Here is a 25,302-nt window from a genome sequence, read left to right on the forward strand (position 1 = left end):
TCTCCATCGCCCATATTTGTATTGAATATACCCTCCTTCGCCCGTATTTGTATTGAATATACTCTCCATCGCCCATATTTGTATTGAATATACTCTCCATCGCCCATATTTGTATTGAATATACTCTCCATCGCCATATTTGTATTGAATATACTCTCCATCGCTCATATCTGTATTGAATATACTCTCCTTCGCCCATATTAGTATTGAATATACTCTCCATCGCCCATATTTGTATTGAATATACTCTCCATCGCCCATATTTGTATTGAATATACTTTTCATCACCCATATTTGTATTGAATATACTCTCCATCGCCCATATTTGTATCGAATATACTCTCTTTCGCCCACATTTGCATTGAATATACTCTCCATCGCCCATATTTGCATTGAATATACTCTCCATCGCCCATATTTGTATTGAATATACTCTCCATCGCCCGTATTTGCATTGAATATACTCTCCATCGCCCATATTTGTATTGAATATACTTTCCATCGCCCATAATTGTATTGAATATACTCTCCTTCGCCCAAATCTGTATTGAATATACTCTCCTTCGCCCATATTTACATTGAATATACTCTACATCGCCCATATTTGTATTGAATATACTATCCATCGCATTGAATATACACTCTCCATAGCTCATAGTTGCATTGAATATACTCTCCATCGCCCATATTTGTATTGAATATACTCTCTATCGCCCATATTTGTATTGAATATACTCTTCTTCGCCCATATTTGTATTGAATATACTCTCCATCGCTCATATTTGTATTGAATATACTCTCCATCGCCCATATTTGTATTGAATATACTCTCCTTCGCCCATATTTGTATTGAATATACTCTCCATCGCCCATATTTGTATTGAATATACCCTCCTTCGCCCATATTTGTATTGAATATACTCTCCATCGCCCATATTTGTATTGAATATACTCTCCATCGCCCATATTTGTATTGAATATACTCTCCATCGCCATATTTGTATTGAATATACTCTCCATCGCTCATATCTGTATTGAATATACTCTCCTTCGCCCATATTAGTATTGAATATACTCTCCATCGCCCATATTTGTATTGAATATACTCTCCATCGCCCATATTTGTATTGAATATACTTTTCATCACCCATATTTGTATTGAATATACTCTCCATCGCCCATATTTGTATCGAATATACTCTCTTTCGCCCACATTTGCATTGAATATACTCTCCATCGCCCATATTTGCATTGAATATACTCTCCATCGCCCATATTTGTATTGAATATACTCTCCATCGCCCATATTTGCATTGAATATACTCTCCATCGCCCATATTTGTATTGAATATACTTTCCATCGCCCATATTTGTATTGAATATACTTTCCATCGCCCATATTTGTATTGAATATACTCTCCATCGCCCATATTTGTATTGAATATACTCTCCATCGCCCATATTTGTATTGAATACACTCTCCATCGCTCATATTTGTATTGAATATACTCTCCTTCGCCCAAATCTGTGTTGAATATACTCTCCATCGCCATATTTGAATTGAATATACTCTCCATCGCCCATATTTGTATTGAATATACTCTCCATCGCCCATATTTGCATTGAATATACTCTCCATCGCCCATAATTGTATTGAATATACTCTCCATCGCCCATATTTGTATTGAATATACACTCGATCGCCCATATTTGTATTGAATATACTCTCCATCGCCCATATTTGTATTGAATATACTCTCCATCGCCCATAATTGTATTGAATATACTCTCCATCGCCCATATCTGTATTGAATATACTCTCCTTCGCCCATATTTGTATTGAATATACTCTCCTTCGCCCAAATCTGTATTGAATATACTCTCCTTCGCCCATATTTGCATTGAATATACTCTCCATCGCCCATATTTGTATTGAATATACTCTCCATCGCCCATATTTGTATTGAATATACTCTCCTTCGCCCAAATCTGTATTGAATATACTCTCCTTCGCCCATATTTGCATTGAATATACTCTCCATCGCCCATATTTGTATTGAATATACTCTCCATCGCCCATAATTGTATTGAATATACTCTCCTTCGCCCAAATCTGTATTGAATATACTCTCCTTCGCCCGTATTTGCATTGAATATACTCTCCATCGCCCATATTTGTATTGAATATACACTCCATCGTCCATATTTGTATTGAATATACTCTCCATCGCCCATATTTGTATTGAATATACTCTCCATCGCCCATGTTTGTATTGAATATACTCTCCATCGCCCAAATCTGTATTGAATATACTCTCCTTCGCCCGTATTTGCATTGAATATACTCTCCATCGCCCATATTTGTATTAAATATACACTCCATCGTCCATATTTGTATTGAATATACTCTCCATCGCCCATATTTGTATTGAATATACTCTCCATCGCCCATGTTTGTATTGAATATACTCTCCATCGCGCATATTTGTATTGAATATACTCTCCATCGCCCATATTTGTATTGAATATACTCTCCATCGCCCATATTTGTATTGAATATACTCTCCATCGCGCATATTTGTATTGAATATACTCTCTATCGCCCATATTTGTATTGAATATACTCTCCATCGCTCATATTTGTATTGAATATACTTTCCATCACCCATATTTGCATTGAATATACTCTCCATCGCCCATATTTGTATTGAATATACTCTCCATCGCCCATATTTGTATTGAACATACTTTCCATCGCCCATATTTGTATTGAATATACTCTCCATCGCCCATATTTGTATTGAATATACTCTCCATCGCCCATATTTGCATTGAATATACTCTCCATCGCCCATATTTGTATTGAATATACTCTCCATTGCCCATATTTGTATTGAATATACTCTCCTTCGCCCATATTTGTATTGAATATACTCTCCCTCGCCCATATTTGCATTGAATATACTCTCCTTCGCCCATATTTATATTGAATATACTCTCCATCGCCCATATTTGCATTCAATATACTCTCCATCGCCCATATTTGTATTGAATATACTCTCCATCGCCCATATTTGTATTGAATATACTCTCCATCGCCCATAATTGTATTGAATATACTCCCCATCGCCCATATTTGTATTGAATATACTCTCCTTCGCCCATATTTGTATTGAATATACTCTCCATCGCCCAAATCTGTATTCAATATACACTCCATCGCCCATATTTGTATTGAATATACTCTCTATCGCCCATATTTGTATTGAATATACTCTCCATCGCTCATATCTGTATTGAATATACTCTCCTTCGCCCATATTTGTATTGAATATACTCTCCCTCGCCCATATTTGCATTGAATATACTCTCCTTCGCCCATATTTATATTGAATATACTCTCCATCGCCCATATTTGCATTCAATATACTCTCCATCGCCCATATTTGTATTGAATATACTCTCCATCGCCCATATTTGTATTGAATATACTCTCCATCGCCCATAATTGTATTGAATATACTCCCCATCGCCCATATTTGTATTGAATATACTCTCCTTCGCCCATATTTGTATTGAATATACTCTCCATCGCCCAAATCTGTATTCAATATACACTCCATCGCCCATATTTGTATTGAATATACTCTCCATCGCCCATATTTACATTGAATATACTCCCCTTCGCCCATATTTATATTGAATATACTCTCCATCGCCCATATTTGCATTGAATATACTGTCATGAATTTGTTTTTGCTATCTGTTGACCGACTTAATTAGCTGATTATTAGCTGAATTGCTGTGTTATGTCTGTCATCGTTCAGGCCTATTTGAAGTTTTGGACGGAACTTGGCTCAGTGATTTGGAACTAATTACCAGATAACCGTCGCGATTCTGACAGTTTATATTCATAGTTATTAATGTAGTGAACGATTAATCAAAAGATATGACGTATTCATTACTTAGTGTGATTGGCTTTATGATTGAAGGTTACGCCCTATAGTCTTTTTACTGCTTTGTAATTGGTTAGAGTTGTGAAAATGAATAAAGAGAGTTTGAGTTGGTCTTGGGGAGCACAGCACGATAGATGCAGTAGAGAGAGAGAGTGCAGTCCTGGGCAGTCAAGGCCAGTTCTGGAGAGCCTTGGGACGAGTGTTGACGCAGTCTTGGGCGAGTCTTGGTTCAGCCTTGTGAGAGTCTTGGGGACTTTTCCCCAGGGCGCTGTGTCTTTTAGAGTGCTCCAAAAGATCGACTAAGACGAGAGTTGAAACGTATTTCGTTGTGTGTGTCTTATTTGACTGTAAAGTTAAAGTGACTTTCCCGATCCCGTACCTCAAGGGGACGAGATAGAGAGACGAGACGAGTTTCCCCCCTGACACGTGTGGAGAACCCTGTGGAGAAGAATTTCCCCCTGATTCGTGGTGGAGAACCCAGGCAGGTGTTTAACACACATTGACATCCTGTGAAGAGAAGTGAAATGGCGAAGATGTGTCTTTCTTGCGAACCGAACTAACTGGCTCGATGGCAGAGACGAAACCGCGCTTGACGACTAACACCATTAACAGTATGGCACCGATGTACAACGCTGAAGAGATGAAGATTTCAGAACCCCTTATGAAGGACGAGTATCGTATAGGACAGTATAATTAAGAATTGAGCGACATTAAAGACAGGAAGAAGAGAAAGAACGACCTGGACTAACGCGACAAGAGATGAGACGCTTATAGACTTTGACTTTAGCTATCTGTGTATTGCTTAGAGAACCGCTCGTTGGACACTGTAACTGACACTGTGTAACTCAAGACTTTGAACTCTTTTCCACAACCCTAACCCTATTGCTCAGTAATGTAATGTATTGCTTGCTTTTCCTATCGTTTTTACCGTTTTTTTTAGTGATGTCGAATTGTATGTATGTAAGCGCCCAGATCTTTGTTTCGAACTGATATTTGGTGACGTGCGAGGTCCTTTATACGATTTAAGCGCGCCTCAGTGGAAAAGTATTTGCAACACAGTGTTTTGAGTTTCGTGAAGTTTTATGGTGTTTTAATGAGTTTATGAGTACGGATTATGATGGGGAAAGTAATGCCCCAATGAGTTTTTTTTAAGAGTTTTGAGATTTGTCGATGTACAGAGATACCGACGTTTAAGAGTTGTTTTTGTTTATGTGTTGTTTCCGGAATACTTCTGACGCTTTTTGAGTTGATAGCACCTTTGTAACGTTTTTTAATGTCTTTTTGAGATGAGAGTTTGGTGCGCTTATATACGTATTGTTTGATATCGCAAGCTTTTGTTCATGATTGACAGGTTTATATGTAACTCAGTAGTGTGTATCTTTTTAGCTTTTCCCCGTCTTTTTGCCAGAGGAGTTATGTGTTATGAAAGCGAATTTGTCTTTGCATTCTGTTTCCACGCCGTATGACTTTTGTTTAGATTAACGACTTTTGAGTTCAGTTGAAGTTTATAAGTGTATATGACAGGAGTTTGATTAATAGCTTTTTATTCATTGTTTATTAGTTACCGCTTTGCAATGCTTTAACCGAGAGACGCATTCCTGGTAATCACGTGATCATGCTGTCGACTGCAGCGATTGGCTGATCGCTTGGTTACACCGCCACGCCTTAGTTTTTTTGACCTTTTGATATAGAGTTTGTAACCTTAGTAACGGAGACAGTGCAGCGATGGGTTACCTCAGCGAACTGTTTGAGAAAAGTGAGTCGATTGATAGCCTTTCCCTTGTTTTTGATTTATAACCGTTGATATTTGTGACTTTATAACCATTGTATTTAGACTTTATAATCATTGTACTTAATTAGTGTGTTTTACTCTTTTTGATTTATACCTTTTCTTAGTATTGTATTTAACCTGTATGACGATGAGTAGACGACGGTATCTTTGATTTGTGAACGTGCAATGCCGGGAGGCATATCTCTCAGTTTGGGTGAAGGGATGTGTTATGAATTTGTTTTTTCTATCTGTTGACCGACTTAATTAGCTGATTATTAGCTGAATTGCTGTGTTATGTCTGTCATCGTTCAGGCCTATTTGAAGTTTTGGACGGAACTTGGCTCAGTGATTTGGAACTAATTACCAGAAAACCGTCGCGATTCTGACAGTTTATATTCATAGTTATTAATGTAGTGAACGATTAATCAAAAGATATGACGTATTCAGTACTTAGTGTGATTGGCTTTATGATTGAAGGTTACGCCCTAGAGTCTTTTTACTGCTTTGTAATTGGTTAGAGTTGTGAAAATGAATAAAGAGAGTTTGAGTTGGTCTTGGGGAGCACAGCACGATAGACGCAGTAGAGAGAGAGAGTGCAGTCCTGGGCAGTCGAGGCCAGTCCTGGAGAGCCTTGGGACGAGTGTTGACGCAGTCTTGGGCGAGTCTTGGTTCAGCCTTGTGAGAGTCTTGGGGACTTTTCCCCAGGGCGCTGTGTCTTATAGAGTGCTCCAAAAGATCGACTAAGACGAGAGTTGAAACGTATTTCATTGTGTGTGTCTTATTTGACTGTAAAGTTAAAGTGACTTTCCCGATTCCGTACCTCAAGGGGACGAGATAGAGAGACGAGACGAGTTTCCCCCCTGACACGTGTGTAGAACCCTGTGGAGAAGAATTTCCCCCTGATAATACTCTCCATCGCCCATATTTGTATTGAATATACTCTCCATCGCCCATATTTGTTTTGAATATACTCTCTTTCGCTCATATTTGCATTGAATATACTCTCCATCGCCCATATTTGCATTGAATATACTCTCCATCGCCCATATTTGTATTGAATATACTATGATGAAATTGATTTTGTGTATCTGTCGATTGACTTAATTAGCTGATTACGAGTGAATGGCTGTGTTATGTCTGTCATCGTTTAGGCCTAGGCCTGCACGGAAATTGACTCAGTGATTTGGAACTAATTACGAGATAACCGTCGCTATTCGGACTACTATTTCTGACAGTTAGTATTCGCAGTTAATATTAATGTGGTGAACGATTAATCAAAAGATATGACGTATTCAGTACTTAGCGTGGTTGGCTTTATGATTGAAGGTTACGCCCTAGAGTCTTTTTACTGCTTTGTAATTGGTTAAGGTTTTGAAAGTGAATAAAGTTGTTTTAGTTGGTCTTGGCGAGTACACGAGGTGAGACGCAGTCTTAGTCTTGGGGTGAGTCTAAGGCAGTCCTGCAGAGTCTTGGGGCGAGTCTTGACGCAGTCTAGAGGCAGTCTTGGGTCAGCCTTGCAATAGTCTTGGGGACTTTTCCCCAGGGCGCTGTGTCTTATAGAGTGCTCGACTGTCTGGCTAAGACGAGAGTTGAAACGTATTTCGTTGTGTGTGTCTATTTGAGTGTAAAGTTTAAGTGACTTCCCCGATCCCGTACCTCATGGGGACGTAACATAGAGGCGATACGAGATTCCCCCTTGGCATGTGTGGAAGAGAAGAATTACCCCCTGATAATACTCCCCATCGCCCATATCTGTATTGAATATAATCTCCTTCGCCCATATTTGTATTGAATATACTCTCCATCGCCCATATTTGCATTGAATATACTCTCCATCGCCCATATTTGTATTGAATATACTCTCCATTGTCCATATTTGTATTGAATATACTCTCCTTCGCCCATATTTGTATTGAATATACTCTCCCTCGCCCATATTTGCATTGAATATACTCTTCTTCGCCCATATTTATATTGAATATACTCTCCATCGCCCATATTTGCATTCAATATACTCTCCATCGCCCTTATTTGCATTGAATATACTCTCCATCGCCCATAATTGTATTGAATATACTCTCCATCGCCCATATTTGTATTGAATATACACTCGATCGCCCATATTTGTATTGAATATACTCTCCATCGCCCATATTTGTATTGAATATACTCTCCATCGCCCATAATTGTATTGAATATACTCTCCATCGCCCATATCTGTATTGAATATACTCTCCTTCGCCCATATTTGTATTGAATATACTCTCCTTCGCCCAAATCTGTATTGAATATACTCTCCTTCGCCCATATTTGCATTGAATATACTCTCCATCGCCCATATTTGTATTGAATATACTCTCCATCGCCCATAATTGTATTGAATATACTCTCCTTCGCCCAAATCTGTATTGAATATACTCTCCTTCGCCCGTATTTGCATTGAATATACTCTCCATCGCCCATATTTGTATTGAATATACTCTCCATCGCCCATATTTGTATTGAATATACTCTCCATCGCCCATATTTGTATTGAATATACTCTCCATCGCCCATATTTGTATTGAATATACTCTCCATCGCCCATATTTGTATTGAATATACTCTCCATCGCCCATATTTGTATTGAATATACTTTCCATCGCCCATATTTGTATTGAATATACTCTCCATCGCCCATATTTGCATTGAATATACTCTCCATCGCCCATATTTGTAATGAATATACTCTCCATCGCTCATATTTGCATTGAATATACTCTCCATCGCGCATATTTGTATTGAATATACTCTCTATCGCCCATATTTGTATTGAATATACTCTCCATCGCCCATATTTGTATTGAATATACTTTCCATCACCCATATTTGTATTGAATATACTCTCCATTGCGCTAATTTGTATTGAATATACTCTCCATCGCCCATATTTGTATTTAATATACTCTCCTTCGCCCATATTTGTATTGAATATACTCTCCTTCGCCCATATTTATATTGAATATACTCTCCATCGCCCATATTTGTATTGAATATACTCTCTATCGCTCATATTTGTATTGAATATATTCTCCATCGCCCATATTTGTATTGAATATACTCTCCTTCGCCCATATCTGTATTGAATATACTCTCCTTAGCCCATATTTGTATTGAATATACTCTCCTTCGCCCAAAACTGTATTGAATATACTTTCCATCGCCCATATTTGTATTGAATATACTCTCTATCGCCCATATTTGTATTGAATATACTCTCCATCGGTCATATCTGTATTGAATATACTCTCCTTCGCCCATATTTGTATTGAATATACTCTCTTTCGCCCATATTTATATTGAATATACTCTCCATCGCCCATATTTGTATTGAATATACTCTCCTTCGCCCATATTTGCATTGAATATACTCTCCATCGCCCATAATTGTATTGAATATACTCTCCATCGCCCATATTTGCATTGAATATACTCTCCATCGCCCGTATTTGTATTGAATATATTCTCCATCGCCCATATTTGTAATGAATATACTCTCCATCGCCCATATTTGTATTGAATATACTCTCCTTCGCCCATATTTGTATTGAATATACTCTCCTTCGCCTAAATCTGTATAGAATATACTCTTCATCGCCCATATTTGTAATGAATATACTCTCGATCGCCCATATTTGTGTTGAATAGACTCTCCATCGCCCATATTTGTATTGAATATACTCTACATCGCCCATATTTGTAATGAATATACTCTCCTTCGCCCAAAACTGTATTGAATATACTTTCCATCGCCCATATTTGTATTGAATATACTCTCTATCGCCCATATTTGTATTGAATATACTCTCCATCGCTCATATCTGTATTGAATATACTCTCCTTCGCCCATATTTGTATTGAATATACTCTCCTTCGCCCATATTTATATTGAATATACTCTCCATCGCCCATATTTGTATTGAATATACTCTCCTTCGCCCATATTTGCATTGAATATACTCTCCATCGCCCATAATTGTATTGAATATACTCTCCATCGCCCATATTTGCATTGAATATACTCTCCATCGCCCGTATTTGTATTGCATATACTCTCCATCGCCCATATTTGTATTGAATATACTCTCCTTCGCCCATATTTATATTGAATATACTCTCCATCGCCCATATTTGTATTGAATATACTCTCCATCGCCCATATTTGTATTGAATATATTCTCCATCGCCCATATTTGTAATGAATATACTCTCCATCGCCCATATTTGTATTGAATATACTCTCCTTCGCCCATATTTGTATTGAATATACTCTCCTTCGCCCATATTTGTATTGAATATACTCTCCTTCGCCTAAATCTCTATTGAATATACACTTCATCGCCCATATTTGTATTGAATATACTCTCGATCGCCAATATTTGTGTTGAATAGACTCTCCATCGCCCATATTTGTATTGAATATACTCTACATCGCCCATATTTGTAATGAATATACTCTCCTTCGCCCAAAACTGTATTGAATATACTTTCCATCGCCCATATTTGTATTGAATATACTCTCTATCGCCCATATTTGTATTGAATATACTCTCCATCGCTCATATCTGTATTGAATATACTCTCCATCGCCCATATTTGTATTGAATATACTCTCCTTTGTCCATATTTGTATTGAATATACTCTCCCTCGCTCATATTTATATTGAATATACTCTCCTTCGCCCATATTTGCATTGAATATACTCTCCATCGCCCATATTTGTATTGAATATACTCTCCATCGCCCATATTTGTATTGAATATACTCTCCATCGCCCATATTTGTATTGAATATACTCTCCATCGCCCATATCTGTATTGAATATACTCTCCTTCGCCCATATTTGTATTGAATATACTCTCCTTCGCCCAAATCTGTATTCAATATACACTCCATCGCCTATATTTGTATTGAATATACTCTCCTTCGCTCATATTTGTATTGAATATACTCTCCATCGCCCATATTTGTATTGAATATACTCTCCATCACTCATATTTGCATTGAATATACTCTCCTTCGCCCATATTTGTATTGAATATACTCTCTTTCGCGCATATTTGCATTGAATATACTCTCCTTCGCTCATATTTGTATTGAATATACTCTCCATCGCCCATATTTGTATTGAATATACTCTCCATCGCCCATATTTGTATTGAATATACTCTCCATCCCCCATATTTGCATTGAATATACTCTCCATCGCCCATATTTGTATTGAATATACTCTCCTTCGCCCATATTTATATTGAATATACTCTCCATCGCCCATATTTGTATTGAATATACTCTCTATCGCCCATATTTGTATTGAATATATTCTCCATCGCCCATATTTGTAATGAATATACTTTCCATCGCCCATATTTGTATTGAATATACTCTCCTTCGCCCATATTTGTATTGAATATACTCTCCTTCGCCCATATTTGTATTGAATATACTCTCCTTCGCCTAAATCTGTATTGAATATACACTTCATCGCCCATATTTGTATTGAATATACTCTCGATCGCCAATATTTGTGTTGAATAGACTCTCCATCGCCCATATTTGTATTGAATATACTCTACATCGCCCATATTTGTAATGAATATACTCTCCTTCGCCCAAAACTGTATTGAATATACTTTCCATCGCCCATATTTGTATTGAATATACTCTCTATCGCCCATATTTGTATTGAATATACTCTCCATCGCTCATATCTGTATTGAATATACTCTCCATCGCCCATATTTGTATTGAATATACTCTCCTTTGTCCATATTTGTATTGAATATACTCTCCCTCGCTCATATTTATATTGAATATACTCTCCTTCGCCCATATTTGCATTGAATATACTCTCCATCGCCCATATTTGTATTGAATATACTCTCCATCGCCCATATTTGTATTGAATATACTCTCCATCGCCCATATTTGTATTGAATATACTCTCCATCGCCCATATCTGTATTGAATATACTCTCCTTCGCCCATATTTGTATTGAATATACTCTCCTTCGCCCAAATCTGTATTCAATATACACTCCATCGCCTATATTTGTATTGAATATACTCTCCTTCGCTCATATTTGTATTGAATATACTCTCCATCGCCCATATTTGTATTGAATATACTCTCCATCACCCATATTTGCATTGAATATACTCTCCTTCGCCCATATTTGTATTGAATATACTCTCTTTCGCGCATATTTGCATTGAATATACTCTCCTTCGCTCATATTTGTATTGAATATACTCTCCATCGCCCATATTTGTATTGAATATACTCTCCATCGCCCATATTTGTATTGAATATACTCTCCATCCCCCATATTTGCATTGAATATACTCTCCATCGCCCATATTTGTATTGAATATACTCTCCATCGCCCATATTTGTATTGAATATACTCTCCATCGCCCATATTTGTAATGAATATACTCTCCATCGCCCATATTTGTATTGAATATACTCTCCATCGCCCATATTTGTATTGAATATACTCTCCATCGCCCATATTTGTATTGAATATACTTTCCATCGCCCATATTTGTATTGAATATACTCTCCATCGCCCATATTTGCATTGAATATACTCTCCATCGCCCATATTTGTAATGAATATACTCTCCATCGCTCATATTTGCATTGAATATACTCTCCATCGCCCATATTTGTATTGAATATACTCTCCGTCGCCCATATTTGTATTGAATATACTTTCCATCACCCATATTTGTATTGAATATACTCTCCATTGCGCTAATTTGTATTGAATATACTCTCCATCGCCCATATTTGTATTTAATATACTCTCCTTCGCCCATATTTGTATTGAATATACTCTCCTTCGCCCATATTTATATTGAATATATTCTCCATCGCCCATATTTGTATTGAATATACTCTCTATCGCTCATATTTGTATTGAATATATTCTCCATCGCCCATATTTGTATTGAATATACTCTCCTTCGCCCATATCTGTATTGAATATACTCTCCTTAGCCCATATTTGTATTGAATATACTCTCCTTCGCCCAAAACTGTATTGAATATACTTTCCATCGCCCATATTTGTATTGAATATACTCTCTACCGCCGATATTTGTATTGAATATACTCTCCATCGCTCATATCTGTATTGAATATACTCTCCTTCGCCCATATTTGTATTGAATATACTCTCTTTCGCCCATATTTATATTGAATATACTCTCCATCGCCCATATTTGTATTGAATATACTCTCCTTCGCCCATATTTGCATTGAATATACTCTCCATCGCCCATAATTGTATTGAATATACTCTCCATCGCCCATATTAGCATTGAATATACTCTCCATCGCCCGTATTTGTATTGAATATATTCTCCATCGCCCATATTTGTAATGAATATACTCTCCATCGCCCATATTTGTATTGAATATACTCTCCTTCGCCCATATTTGTATTGAATATACTCTCCTTCGCCCATATTTGTATTGAATATACTCTCCTTCGCCTAAATCTGTATTGAATATACTCTTCATTGCCCATATTTGTATTGAATATACTCTTGATCGCCCATATTTGTGTTGAATAGACTCTCCATCGCCCATATTTGTATTGAATATACTCTACATCGCCCATATTTGTAATGAATATACTCTCCTTCGCCCAAAACTGTATTGAATATACTTTCCATCGCCCATATTTGTATTGAATATACTCTCTATCGCCCATATTTGTATTGAATATACTCTCCATCGCTCATATCTGTATTGAATATACTCTCCTTCGCCCATATTTGTATTGAATATACTCTCCTTTGCCCATATTTATATTGAATATACTCTCCATCGCCCATATTTGTATTGAATATACTCTCCTTCGCCCATATTTACGTTGAATATACTCTCCATCGCCCATAATTGTATTGAATATACTCTCCATCGCCCATATTTGCATTGAATATACTCTCCATCGCCCGTATTTGTATTGCATATACTCTCCATCGCCCATATTTGTATTGAATATACTCTCCTTCGCCCATATTTATATTGAATATACTCTCCATCGCCCATATTTGTATTGAATATACTCTCCATCGCCCATATTTGTATTGAATATATTCTCCATCGCCCATATTTGTAATGAATATACTCTCCATCGCCCATATTTGTATTGAATATACTCTCCTTCGCCTAAATCTGTATTGAATATACTCTTCATCGCCCATATTTGTATTGAATATACTCTCGATCGCCAATATTTGTGTTGAATAGACTCTCCATCGCCCATATTTGTATTGAATATACTCTACATCGCCCATATTTGTAATGAATATACTCTCCTTCGCCCAAAACTGTATTGAATATACTTTCCATCGCCCATATTTGTATTGAATATACTCTCTATCGCCCATATTTGTATTGAATATACTCTCCATCGCTCATATCTGTATTGAATATACTCTCCATCGCCCATATTTGTATTGAATATACTCTCCTTTGTCCATATTTGTATTGAATATACTCTCCCTCGCTCATATTTATATTGAATATACTCTCCTTCGCCCATATTTGCATTGAATATACTCTCCATCGCCCATATTTGTATTGAATATACTCTCCATCGCCCATATTTGTATTGAATATACTCTCCATCGCCCATATTTGTATTGAAAATACTCTCCATCGCCCATATCTGTATTGAATATACTCTCCTTCGCCCATATTTGTATTGAATATACTCTCCTTCGCCCAAATCTGTATTCAATATACACTCCATCGCCTATATTTGTATTGAATATACTCTCCTTCGCTCATATTTGTATTGAATATACTCTCCATCGCCCATATTTGTATTGAATATACTCTCCATCGCCCATATTTGCATTGAATATACTCTCCTTCGCCCATATTTGTATTGAATATACTCTCTTTCGCGCATATTTGCATTGAATATACTCTCCTTCGCTCATATTTGTATTGAATATACTCTCCATCGCCCATATTTGTATTGAATATACTCTCCATCGCCCATATTTGTATTGAATATACTCTCCATCCCCCATATTTGCATTGAATATACTCTCCATCGCCCATATTTGCATTGAATATACTCTCCATCCCCCATATTTGTATTGAATATACTTTCCATCGCCCATATTTGTATTGAATATACTCTCCATCGCCCATATTTGCATTGAATATACTCTCCATCGCCCATATTTGTATTGAATATACTCTCCATCGTCCATATTTGTATTGAATATACTCTCCTTCGCCCATATTTGTATTGAATATACTCTCCCTCGCCCATATTTGCATTGAATATACTCTCCTTCGCCCATATTTATATTGAATATACTCTCCATCGCCCATATTTGCATTCAATATACTCTCCATCGCCCATATTTGTATTGAATATACTCTCTTTCGCCCATATTTGTATTGAATATACTCTCCATCGCCCATATTTGTATTGAATATACTCTCCTTCGCCCAAATCTGTATTGAATATACTCTCCATCGTTCATATTTGTATTGAATATACTCTCCATCGCCCATATTTGCATTCAATATACTCTCCATCGCCCATATTTGTATTGAATATACTCTCTTTCGCCCATATTTGTATTGAATATACTCTCCATCGCCCATATTTGTATTGAATATACTCTCCTTCGCCCAAATCTGTATTGAATATACTCTCCATCGTTCATATTTGTATTGAATATACTCTCCATCGCCCATATTTGTATTGAATATACTCTCTTTCGCCCATATTTGCATTGAATATACACTCCATCGCCCATATTTGTATTGAATATACTCTCCTTCGCCCATATTTGTATTGAATATACTCTCCATCGCCCATATTTGTATTGAATATACTCTCCATCGCTCATATTTGTATTGAATATACTCTCCATCGCCCATATCTGTATTGAATATACTCTCCTTCGCCCATATTTGTATTGAATATACTCTCCTTCGCCCAAATCTGTATTCAATATACACTCCATCGCCTATATTTGTATTGAATATACTCTCCTTCGCTCATATTTGTATTGAATATACTCTGCATCGCCCATATTTGTATTGAATATACTCTCCATCGCCCATATTTCCATTGAATATACTCTCCTTCGCCCATATTTGTATTGAATATACTCTCTTTCGCGCATATTTGCATTGAATATACTCTCCTTCGCTCATATTTGTATTGAATATACTCTCCATCGCCCATATTTGTATTGAATATACTCTCCATCGCCCATATTTGTATTGAATACACTCTCCATCGCCCATATTTGCATTGAATATACTCTCCATCGCCCATATTTGTATTGAATATACTCTCCATCGCCCATATTTGTATTGAATATACTCTCCTTCGCCCAAATCTGTATTGAATATACTCTCCATCGTTCATATTTGTATTGAATATACTCTCCATCGCCCATATTTGCATTCAATATACTCTCCATCGCCCATATTTGTATTGAATATACTCTCTTTCGCCCATATTTGTATTGAATATACTCTCCATCGCCCATATTTGTATTGAATATACTCTCCTTCGCCCAAATCTGTATTGAATATACTCTCCATCGTTCATATTTGTATTGAATATACTCTCCATCGCCCATATTTGTATTGAATATACTCTCTTTCGCCCATATTTGCATTGAATATACACTCCATCGCCCATATTTGTATTGAATATACTCTCCTTCGCCCATATTTGTATTGAATATACTCTCCATCGCCCATATTTGTATTGAATATACTCTCCATCGCTCATATTTGTATTGAATATACTCTCCATCGCCCATATCTGTATTGAATATACTCTCCTTCGCCCATATTTGTATTGAATATACTCTCCTTCGCCCAAATCTGTATTCAATATACACTCCATCGCCTATATTTGTATTGAATATACTCTCCTTCGCTCATATTTGTATTGAATATACTCTGCATCGCCCATATTTGTATTGAATATACTCTCCATCGCCCATATTTCCATTGAATATACTCTCCTTCGCCCATATTTGTATTGAATATACTCTCTTTCGCGCATATTTGCATTGAATATACTCTCCTTCGCTCATATTTGTATTGAATATACTCTCCATCGCCCATATTTGTATTGAATATACTCTCCATCGCCCATATTTGTATTGAATACACTCTCCATCGCCCATATTTGCATTGAATATACTCTCCATCGCCCATATTTGTATTGAATATACTCTCCATCGCCCATATTTGTATTGAATATACTTTCCATCGCCCATATTTGTATTGAATATACTCTCCATCGCCCATATTTGCATTGAATATACTCTCTTTCGCCCATATTTGTATTGAATATACTCTCCATCGCCCATATTTGTATTGAATATACTCTCCTTCGCCCAAATCTGTATTGAATATACTCTCCATCGTTCATATTTGTATTGAATATACTCTCCATCGCCCATATTTGCATTCAATATACTCTCCATCGCCCATATTTGTATTGAATATACTCTCTTTCGCCCATATTTGTATTGAATATACTCTCCATCGCCCATATTTGTATTGAATATACTCTCCTTCGCCCAAATCTGTATTGAATATACTCTCCATCGTTCATATTTGTATTGAATATACTCTCCATCGCCCATATTTGTATTGAATATACTCTCTTTCGCCCATATTTGCATTGAATATACACTCCATCGCCCATATTTGTATTGAATATACTCTCCTTCGCCCATATTTGTATTGAATATACTCTCCATCGCCCATATTTGTATTGAATATACTCTCCATCGCCCTTATTTGTATTGAATATACTCTCCATCGCCCATATCTGTATTGAATATACTCTCCTTCGCCCATATTTGTATTGAATATACTCTCCTTCGCCCAAATCTGTATTCAATATACACTCCATCGCCTATATTTGTATTGAATATACTCTCCTTCGCTCATATTTGTATTGAATATACTCTCCATCGCCCATATTTGTATTGAATATACTCTCCATCGCCCATATTTGCATTGAATATACTCTCCTTCGCCCATATATGTATTGAATATACTCTCTTTCGCGCATATTTGCATTGAATATACTCTCCTTCGCTCATATTTGTATTGAATATACTCTCCATCGCCCATATTTGCATTGAATATACTCTCCATCGCCCATATTTGTATTGAATATACTCTCCATCGCCCATATTTGTATTGAATATACTTTCCATCGCCCATATTTGTATTGAATATACTCTCCATCGCCCATATTTGCATTGAATATATTCTCCATCGCCCATATTTGTATTGAATATACTCTCCATCGTCCATATTTGTATTGAATATACTCTCCTTCGCCCATATTTGTATTGAATATACTCTCCCCCGCCCATATTTGCATTGAATATACTCTCCTTCGCCCATATTTATATTGAATATACTCTCCATCGCCCATATTTGCATTCAATATACTCTCCATCGCCCATATTTGTATTGAATATACTCTCTTTCGCCCATATTTGTATTGAATATACTCTCCATCGCCCATATTTGTATTGAATATACTCTCCTTCGCCCAAATCTGTATTGAATATACTCTCCATCGTTCATATTTGTATTGAATATACTCTCCATCGCCCATATATGCATTCAATATACTCTCCATCGCCCATATTTGTATTGAATATACTCTCTTTCGCCCATGATTGTATTGAATATACTCTCCATCGCCCATATTTGTATTGAATATACTCTCCTTCGCCCAAATCTGTATTGAATATACTCTCCATCGTTCATATTTGTATTGAATATACTCTCCATCGCCCATATTTGTATTGAATATACTCTCTTTCGCCCATATTTGCATTGAATATACACTCCATCGCCCATATTTGTATTGAATATACTCTCTTTCGCCCATATTTGCATTGAATATACACTCCATCGCCCATATTTGTATTGAATATACTCTCCTTCGCCCATATTTGTATTGAATATACTCTCCTTCGCCCAAATCTGTATTCAATATACACTCCATCGCCCATATTTGTATTGAATATACTCTCCATCGCCCATATTTACATTGAATATATTCTCCTTTGCCCATATTTATATTGAATATACTCTCCATCGCCCATATTTGCATTGAATATACTCTCCATCGCCCATATTTGTTTTGAATATACTCTCTTTCGCTCATATTTGCATTGAATATACTCTCCATCGCCCATATTTGCATTGAATATACTCTCCATCGCCCATATTTGTATTGAATATACTATGATGAAATTGATTTTGCGTATCTGTCGATCGACTTAATTAGCTGATTACGAGTGAATGGCTGTGTTATGTCTGTCATCGTTTAGGCCTATGCGAGGTCCTGCACGGAAATTGGCTCAGTGATTTGGAACTAATTACGAGATAACCGTCGCTATTCGGACTACTATTTCTGACAGTTAGTATTCGCAGTTAATATTAATGTAGTGAACGATTAATCAAAAGATATGACGTATTCAGTACTTAGCGTGGTTGGCTTTATGATTGAAGGTTACGCCCTAGAGTCTTTTTACTGCTTTGTAATTGGTTAAGGTTTTGAAAGTGAATAAAGTTGTTTTAGTAGGTCTTGGCGAGTACACGAGGTGAGACGCAGTCTTAGTCTTGGGGTGAGTCTAAGGCAGTCCTGGAGAGTCTTGGGGCGAGTCTTGACGCAGTCTAGAGGAAGTCTTGGGTCAGCCTTGCGATAGTCTTGGGGACTTTTCCCCAGGGCGCTGTGTCTTATAGAGTGCTCGACTGTCTGGCTAAGACGATAGTTGAAACGTATTTCGTTGTGTGTGTCTATTTGAGTGTAAAGTTTAAGTGACTTCCCCGATCCCGTACCTCAAGGGGACGTAACATAGAGGCGAGACGAGATTCCCCCTTGGCACGTGTGGAGAACCTCAGAGGAGAAGAATTACCCCCTGATAATACTCCCCATCGCCCATATCTGTATTGAATATACTCTCCTTCGCACATATTTGTATTGAATATACTCTCCTTCGCCCAAATCTGTATTGAATATACTCTCCCTCGCCCATACTTGTATTGAATATACTCTCTTTCGCCCATATTTGTATTGAATATACTCTCCTTCGCCCATATTTGTATTGAATATACTCTCCTTCGCCCAAATCTTTATTGAATATACTCTCCATCGTTCATATTTGTATTGAATATACTCTCCATCGCCCATATTTGTATTGAATATACTCTCTTTCGCCCATATTTGCATTGAATATACACTCCATCGCCCATATTTGTATTGAATATACTCTCTTTCGCCCATATTTGCATTGAATATACACTCCATCGCCCATATTTATATTGAATATACTCTCCATCGCCCATATTTGTATTGAATATACTCTCCATCGCCCATATTTGCATTGAATATACACTCCATCGCCCATATTTGTATTAAATTTACTCTCCTTCGCCCATATTTGCATTGAATATACACTCCATCGCCCATATTTGTATTAAATATACTCTCCTTCGCCCATATTTGCGGTGATTTGGTTTCACCTGAATGGTATTATTGGAAAGCTTTTGATGAGTGAGAACTTTTCAAAAATGCTTGATACCAGTTTATTTTTTTCTGTTTAATTGCAATTAGCACGGGTCAAATGTCAGGTAATATAATTGTTCATGCTTCGTTGTCTGGACATTTGGATTTCTATATACAATTAGTGTATATTTACATATACATCAGATTAGCTTGATTATTAGAACATGACCTAATTCATGAACTGGTTTTTCATTGGAAGAGATAGAGACTGCTTTATGCCTGTAATAGATGGCCACTAACCCATAACAACAAGACGCATGTGTACTAGACTCTCATTTTTGAATACATTTAAATAATACTTGGGAATTATCTCATTGGAATTCTAATACATTCGAATTATGTTTAATTGAGAGAAGAAAGCCAAAAACAAATGTCTCTGAATATAGATGAATACCCAAGAACATGATTGTACATGCCCTATGAAGTGAAAACAGTGAGGGAAAAGAAGATTGTTTGTAATCGAGTGAGCATGAAATAGATATCATTCAAATGGATCTAAACAGTTCAGTGTTTGTGTCAAAACGAATATAGACGAAAACTGCATACAAATTGACTACTCTATTTCTAAGTCGTGTTGATTATTGAACCATGTTAATCAACATCAATTTCATTGGATGAATCCAAGGCGTAGACTACAGAATCGAGTAATGTTAGTCAATTGGAGGTAGTTACCAGTTACTCACATCCGTACAACATTTTTTGAATTATTTTTATACAATTAATATCCTATAGTCTTTGCTTTCACATCAAATTTAAAGTGCACTCACATTCCGTTGAATGTGTACTCGTATCACATCGAAAGTGTACTGTCATCCCATTAAAAGTGCACTCACGTGACTGTAAAAGTGTACTCACATCTTATTTAAGGTATATTTGCATAATATTGAAAATAGACTCACAGCACATTAAAGTGTACTCACATCGCATTGAATTTTTATTTACATCAGATTGGAAGAGTACTCACATCGCATTGAATGTTTATTCACATCATATTGAAAGTGTACTCATATCGCATTGAATGTTTATTAACATCGCATTGGAAGTGTACTCACATCGCATTGAATGTTTATTTACATCACATTGAAAGTGTACTCACATCGCATTGAATGTTTATTTACACCACATTGAAAGTGTACTCACATCGCATTGAATGTTTATTTACATCACATTGAAAGTGTACTCACATCGCATTGAATGTTTATTTACATCACATTGAAAGTGTACTCACATCGCGTTGAATGTTTATTTACATCACATTGGAAGTGTACTCACATCGCATTGAATGTGTATTAACATCACATTGGAAGTGTACTCACATCGCATTGAATGTTTATTTACATCACATTGGAAGTGTACTCACATCGCATTGAATGTTTTTTACATCACATTGAAAGTGTACTCACATCGCATTGAATGTTTATTTACATCACATTGGAAGTGTACTCACATCGCATTGAATGTTTATTCACATCACAATGAAAGTGTACTCACATCGCATTGAATGTTTATTTACATCACTTGAAAGTGTACTCACATCGCATTGAATGTTTATTTACATCACATTGAAAGTGTACTCACATCGCATTGAATGTTTATTTACATCACATTGAAAGTGTACTCACATCGCATTGAATGTTTATTTACATCACATTGAAAGTGTACTCACATCGCATTGAATGTTTATTTACATCACATTGGAAGTGTACTCACATCGCATTGAATGTGTATTAACATCACATTGGAAGTGTACTTACATCGCATTGAATGTTTATTTACATCACATTGGAAGTGTACTCACATCGTATTGAATGTTTATTTACACCACATTGGAAGTGTACTCACATCGCATTGAATGTTTTTTACATCACATTGGAAGTGTACTCACATCGCATTGAATGTTTATTCACATCACAATGAAAGTGTACTCACATCGCATTGAATGTTTATTTACATCACATTGAAAGTGTACTCACATCGCATTGAATGTTTATTTACATCACATTGAAAGTGTACTCACATCGCATTGAATGTTTATTAACATCGCATTGGAAGTGTACTCACATCGCATTGAATGTTTATTTACATCACATTGAAAGTGTACTCACATCGCATTGAATGTTTATTTACACCACATTGAAAGTGTACTCACATCGCATTGAATGTTTATTTACATCACATTGAAAGTGTACTCACATCGCATTGAATGTTTATTTACATCACATTGAAAGTGTACTCACATCGCATTGAATGTTTATTTACATCACATTGGAAGTGTACTCACATCGCATTGAATGTGTATTAACATCACATTGGAAGTGTACTCACATCGCATTGAATGTTTATTTACATCACATTGGAAGTGTACTCACATCGCATTGAATGTTTTTTACATCACATTGAAAGTGTACTCACATCGCATTGAATGTTTATTTACATCACATTGGAAGTGTACTCACATCGCATTGAATGTTTATTCACATCACAATGAAAGTGTACTCACATTGAAAGTGTACTCACATCGCATTGAATGTTTATTTACATCACATTGAAAGTGTACTCACATCGCATTGAATGTTTATTTACATCACATTGAAAGTGTACTCACATCGCATTGAATGTTTATTTACATCACATTGAAAGTGTACTCACATCGCATTGAATGTTTATTTACATCACATTGGAAGTGTACTCACATCGCATTGAATGTGTATTAACATCACATTGGAAGTGTACTTACATCGCATTGAATGTTTATTTACATCACATTGGAAGTGTACTCACATCGCATTGAATGTTTATTTACATCACATTGAAAGTGTACTCACATCGTATTGAATGTTTATTTACACCACATTGGAAGTGTACTCACATCGCATTGAATGTTTTTTACATCACATTGGAAGTGTACTCACATCGCATTGAATGTTTATTCACATCACAATGAAAGTGTACTCACATCGCATTGAATGTTTATTTACATCACATTGAAAGTGTACTCACATCGCATTGAATGTTTATTTACATCACATTGAAAGTGTACTCACATCGCATTGAATGTTTATTTACATCACATTGAAAGTGTACTCACATCGCATTGAATGTTTATTTACATCACATTGAAAGTGTACTCACATCGCATTGAATGTTTATTTACATCACATTGAAATTGTACTCACATCGCATTTAATGTTTATTCACATCACATTGAAAATGTACTCACATCGCATTGAATGTTTATTCACATCACATTGAAAGTGTACTTATATCGCATTGAATGTTTATTTACATCACATTGGAAGTGTACTCACATCGCATTGAATGTTTTTTACATCACATTGGAAGTGTACTCACATCGCATTGAATGTTTATTCACATCACAATGAAAGTGTACTCACATCGCATTGAATGTTTATTTACATCACATTGAAAGTGTACTCACATCGCATTGAATGTTTATTTACATCACATTGAAAGTGTACTCACATCGCATGGAATGTTTATTTACATCACATTGAAAGTGTACTCACATCGAATTGAATGTTTATTCACATCACATTGAAAGTGTACTCACATCGTATTGAATGTTTATTCACATCACATTGAAAGTGTACTCACATCGTATTGAATGTTTATTCACATCACATTGAATGTGTACTCACATCGTATTGAATGTTTATTCACATCACATTGAAAGTGTACTCACATCACATTGGAAGTGTACTCACATCGCATTGAATATATATTCACATCACATTGAAAGTGTACTCACATCGCATTGAATGTTTATTTACATCACATTGAAAGTGTACTCACATCGCATTGAATGTTTATTTACACCACATTGAAAGTGTACTCACATCGCATTGAATGTTTATTTACATCACATTGAAAGTGTACTCACATCGCATTGAATGTTTATTCACATCACATTGAAAGTGTACTCACATTGCATTGAATGTTTATTTACATCACATTGGAAGTGTACTCACATCGCATTGAATATTTAATCACATCACATTGAAAGTGTACTCACATCGCATTGAATGTTTATTTACATCACATTGAAAATGTACTCACATCGCATTGAATGTTTATTTACACCACATTGAAAGTGTACTCACATCACATTGAAAGTGTACTCACATCGCATTGAATGTTTTTACATCACATTGGAAGTGTACTCACATCGCATTGAATGTGTATTAACATCACATTGGAAGCGTACTCACATCGCATCGAATGTTTATTCACATCACATTGAAAGTGTACTCACATCACATTGAAAGTGTACTCACATCGCATTGAATGTTTATTTACATCACATTGGAAGTGTACTCACATCGCATTGAATGTGTATTAACATCACATTGGAAGTGTACTCACATCGCATTGAATGTTTATTTACATCACATTGAAAGTGTACTCACATCGCATTGAATGTTTATTTACATCACATTGAAAGTGTACTCACATCGCATTGAATGTTTATTCACATCACACTGAAAGTGTACTCACATCGCATTGAACGTTTATTCACATCACATTGAAAGTGTACTCACATCGCATTGAATGCTTATTTACATTACATTGAAAGTGTACTCACATCGCATTGAATGTTTATTTACACCACATTGAAAGTGTACTCACATCGCATTGAATGTTTATTCACATCACATTGAAAGTGTACTCACATCACATTGAAAGTGTACTCACATCGCATTGAATGTGTATTAACATCACATTGGAAGTGTACTCACATCGCATTGAATGTTTATTTACATCACATTGGAAGTGTACTCACATCGCATTGAATATTTATTCACATCACATTGAAAGTGTACTCACATCGCATTGAATGTTTATTTACATCACATTGAAATTGTACTCACATCGCATTGAATGTTTATTCACATCACATTG

The sequence above is a fragment of the Saccoglossus kowalevskii genome, chromosome 1 (assembly GCF_978046115.1).
Source record: "Saccoglossus kowalevskii chromosome 1, keSacKowa6.1, whole genome shotgun sequence".
NCBI lineage: Eukaryota > Metazoa > Hemichordata > Enteropneusta > Harrimaniidae > Saccoglossus > Saccoglossus kowalevskii.